Genomic DNA, 5,222 nt, shown 5'->3' with positions numbered 1-5,222 from the left:
ATCAAATAAATATTACCTAATTATATTTATTCCATGTTAGAAAATTCATAGGAATATCATACCAACTCCAAATACAGTGAAACCACTTCCTCAATATTTCTAAAATTGTGCCCTATTAAATGAGTGCCTCCACTCATTTTCAATAGAATATTTTCTGTATACTTCTTGTGGGGCCAATGATGCCTCCATTTCCACCATTCAAAAATATCTAGTGATCCAACTCCCTTAGAACAACTTTAGATATTTTTCTTATGACCGAACATGTCCAAGAGTAATAAAACACCTATTGATAGAGCACTTTGTGTTCTGCTTATTGTGTGGCTTATTGTTGTTGTTTATGACTATAGTTGGCAAAATAAGAGGAGTACTCGGAGTTGGACCGGAAGATCTCGAAGACCCCGGGGACCTATTTGAGAAAGGCAAGCAGCCCTTTGACCATGCCTAAGAAAATTTAACTTGCATGTCATATGATGCCTCACTTATGCATATATACCTGTTGGATCAGAGACCCCCCACCTTTTGTTGGGTTGTCCCAGAAGAACACCTCGTTCAAACTTGCATTTGGGCATGACCCTACCATCTATGAGGGTTGTGCATGTGGGATGTAGTTAGTAGTTAGTAGTTGCTACACAAGAAGGGGATGTGTATATCCATGGTGACGACGAAAGGTGTGTTACAAAGGCTTTTCAAAAACCCCGTCGGGTGCCACTAATGCCCGATAGTTATGGTGTTGAGATGGATGACCACTTGAGAAAGAAGTGGTGTACCAAGAAAGATTTTGTGGGGGTGGTTTTGGAAACGGGATTAGATTTAAGATGTGTCGACTGTCCCAACCTTACATGTGCGACCATGATACCCCAATATGGGAACGGGGCTTTGTTGACTACTTTGGTCGATACTAGCAGAGAGCCCGTATTACTAGTGGCGGGAGTGACGTGGTGACTCTTGTGACGGGGCATGGCAGATAGGGCGACCATGCTGTCTTTACTGGTTTTGCGCACACCGTTGCGTGCCCTCATGAATGATATGATCTAGAGCGAGGGTCGTATGATATTCATCATGAGGGATGGCACCAACGAGTGGGCTCTTTGTTTAGTGTCGCCATGGGAAAGGCATTGTTTGGGTGCTTACCTCGGGTATGTTATATACCTTGAGTCGTGGATGACACGGAAGTTCCCCGAGTCTTGTGGGTACAGTGCACCACCTTTGCAGAGTGTAAAACTATTCGAATAGTCGTGTCCATGGTCAAGGATAGTTGGGTAATCCTGCTTAAACTACGTCTAGTGGTTTCCGCATAAACCAAGTATGTGTGGGGGGTAATATGAGTAAAGATGGAGACATGGGAAAGATGATGTTTTGAGCTAAGTCAGGTGACTTGGCAAGATGGGTGAACATGGGATGTTCGAACCGTAGTTGATATTGATATCTGTAACCTGTTCACTCGGTTACCGCTATGCCTTGTGATGCATGTCGCATGAGAATTTGATCTTGTTATTGCAGTAGGGAAAAATCTGCTTTCCGCAAAACAATATACCAGTATTATGGCATACTTTGTTATTGCCTTGTTACAAACATGGGTTGCTTGTGATACATTCAAAGTACTCATTGGTTTCCCGCTGGTTATTTCATTGACCATGTAAGAGAGAACAGGAGATGGTGAAGAGTACTTCGGTGACGTTCTTGCAAGCTAGGACGCTTCCCAGTCAGAATGCCTGTAGGTTAAGGCTGATGGCAAGGGTCCACTCTTTCAACAAAGATTTCCACTATAATTTGAGTTTGGTGTGTTTGCCTTCAAGGCCCTACCTGTGTAAGACTTGACCTCAATGGTCCTTGTTTGTATCAGACGATAAGTATGGATGTAAGACTCTGGTTATTCAGTTTCTGTGTGTTCAATGAGCATTCATATCTGGGATCACTAAGCACGTACATTAGGCGATGTCGACCTACAAGTCGGTGTCCCCACAACTGTGTCTACCTGGACGGACCTGCTGTGGATGCGATGCAGCGATTGTGACAGCGTAGAATTCTACTGCACGAGAGTCTTCAACAAAGATTGGATTTGCCAAATGCCTTCCCTGACCGTGCTGTCTCTCGGCTGAATGGAACCAGCGATCCAAGTGGCAGCGGCCAGGTTCATCAAATGCTTCCGCATCACCTCGATGTGCCGCAGGCGGTCATTCATAAACAACTCCTAATGGCTGCGGCTGGAACTCGGCTTGTCCCTCGCGGCTCGATCATCGAGTGACCGCTAGAGTCATTCAACTCACTCGTGCTCGGCCAGATTGGCCAGGCGCACATTGTCCATTGCGATCGCTTCTTGGGGTGTTCCCGATAATGGGGGTGCCGAGAGCGTGTTCACTCCTCCGCCGAAGTTTTTCCCGCTGTTGTCGGTGAGTGGCTGCAGAACATGGTGGCTATTGTTGTCGTGGCAACACTCTCCACCATCACACACGAGAGAGTTCTCTGCGGCAAAACCAGGGCCTCCTCCCCTATTCGTGTCGGCCATCAAGACCTCAGAATTGCCTCCACTGCTTTCGTAGCCGGAGTCATAGAGTGATTCTTCGCTCGATGATGGAAAAAGGCTGACGGTGGGCTCATCGAAACTGAGCATAGCCTCCTGCCCCGAGATGTCCTGGTTGGCCATGGCGTGCTTGATCCACTGCTGCAAGCGCGAGCGCCCGGAGTTCTTGCAACGGAGTACAGCGGTGCATGGGGGCGTCGAGTGGTATGGTACCGATGGCTGCCAAACCAGGACTCCATGCACAACCACACTGAAATGAGATGTACCTCAGGCAGGTAGGGCGTCGGTGTCCAGTGGCACATCCTGCAGCCACCCTGAGTCGTCGACGACGAACCTGAGGGAACCAAAGAGGATCTCTCTGTTGAGTGTCATCATGTTTACGGAATATGTAAAAACTCAAACTACACTGGATTTTCTAGACGAGTACCCCCACGGTGGGTGCCAACTGTCATGAGAATGACATTGACAGTAGTACTAGGGGTACGAACGGAGGTGTGAAGCCTAACTAAACACAGTGGATACACTCGTCTGTACGAGTTCGGGCCCAGTCGGGAGTGGTAACAACCCTACGTCTCGAGCCCTGAGGATGATGTTTTCTTATGGGGTATGTGAGATTAGAAGGTGCTGAACGCTTGAGCTCGAGCCCTGGAGTGGCTTATATAGAGTATGCCATGACCGGCCGAGCTTTATTACAAGGCGTGTTAATGCTAATAAATAAAGGAGTTACTGGGAACAACATTTATAACTTATGGCGTTACTGGTAACGCAGGTCTTCATGCACTTCATGTGATAGTTTAAGTCCTTAGCCGTTTCAGCCTCTTTGGTGCCATCGTCTTGCTGTGGTCCGAGTGTCAGGGTGCGTTCGACTGACACAAGGCGATCCGAATGACTTCATGTAAGCTAGCTGAGGGCACGCTCTACCGAGTGACGCTAAGACTACACCAGTGACTTGTAGGACACTCATGTCCGTATGGGGCCTTAAGTGGGCCTTGGGAAGTAGGTCTACAGACCTGCCCCTAATGTATAACCCCATTCAATACCTCATTAAGTTATTGATCATGGCATTGCACTTGAAAAATTCACTTTCTACAACTTACCTATTAGTGATGTATCATGCATTGTCAGTGCCTTGTTCCACAAGATGGATTGCTTACAAGTACATTCAAAGTACTCATTGGCTTGTCACTGGTTATGTAATTGTCTAGGTATGGAAGAACATGAGTATGACAAAGAGTGTGTTGGAGATGAACATGCAAACTAGGATCCTTTCTAGTTAGAATTCCTGTAGGGTTAAGGCAGATGGCATGGGTTCATCCTTTCGTTCAAGATTTCAACTGCTAGTTAAGTTTGGAGTGTTGGCTTTCGAGGCCCCATCTATGTAAGACTTGACCTCAATGGTCTTTATTTGTATCAAACGACATGTATGGATGTAAGACACTTATTATTCACCTTCTTTGTGTTCAGTGAGGATTGGTCTCTAGGATCATTGTACACGTGCATTTAGTGGTCACAACTTATGCGTCGGGGTCCCCGCAGTACCAGCGGTGGTGACATTGTTCTGTTATGCAGTGATGTCTGAATGGGTAACCAACCACTTGTGGACACACATGAATGTATGTTCTCGTTCATGCACAATCAAGACATCTGTCTTGCACAATTACATGAAAATCCGGACTCTGCCATGTATTTTCACCTCCCTTTATAAGGGAAGCCCGTTTAAAACTAGAGGACTTTATGCAAACAGTTAATGTTAGTATTTTAGATAACATGACCACTCATGAATGGATATTGTGCTAGGGCGAGACTAACTACAAACTGCATTAATTCTACAAATTCACGTTGAGAAACCAAATCTAGCCTTCTCTTTCTTCCCCTCAAATTCCGGGGCTCCGGGCAGCCTCCCGCCCGTGCCTGCCACTTGTTGTCGTCGCACTCGCCACAGCCGACTCCCGGGCCAACCAGGCCACACCACGTCGCCTCCCCGCGCCCCAACCACCATAGGTTTGCCCGAGACCGTGTGCGGCCTCCCGAGCCAGAATCGGACCCTATGCATCCGCCCTCTCCATAGAGAGCCGAGCTCCCCCCAGCCCCGACCAGCGCCGCTATGCTTCCGCTGTCGTCATCAGCGACGTCGACGACCAGAACCTCACCGTGCCGGTGCCCAGCCCCCTCGTGCCCTCCGGTGAGCGGGCCAGTGCCCTGTCGCTGCGCCTTGTTCTCTTCTCTACCTCATCTCTCTCTGGCTTCCCTCGCAGATACCGCCTGCCCTGGACACTCGCGCCGCCGCCCGAGCTCTGTCAGACCTCCACACTGCTAGGATCCGTCGAATGTGGTCTAGACAGATGGATCTACTCGTCCCCGCCCCCTGACATGCCCCGTCATCGACGAAGAGACGCTACAGCCGTTGTTGACTGTCGGTTGCTCGTCTCCCATTCGTGCGCGCGCATTGAGGACGAAGCCCCAGCGATCAAGCGCCTCACTCCAGTCGATTGGGCCACCGTATCGGGACTAGCCTCTGCCGGCCAAAGCCGCATTGACCGACCTGGGCTTGGCCCAAGTGGTGAGCGCCCCATTCCCTATGTCTCCCCGTGTGCAGAGTGCTATGTAGCGCCCAAACCTGTTGCAGATCAGGCCCGTTCGTGTTTCTATTTTATTTTTTCTGCGAGCGATTTGTCAATTTCAGGGACATTAAAATTACAGA

The sequence above is a fragment of the Hordeum vulgare genome, chromosome 4H, assembly GCF_904849725.1.
Source record: "Hordeum vulgare subsp. vulgare chromosome 4H, MorexV3_pseudomolecules_assembly, whole genome shotgun sequence".
NCBI classification, from domain to species: domain Eukaryota; kingdom Viridiplantae; phylum Streptophyta; class Magnoliopsida; order Poales; family Poaceae; genus Hordeum; species Hordeum vulgare.
Note: the sequence above shows the minus strand (reverse complement) of the source record.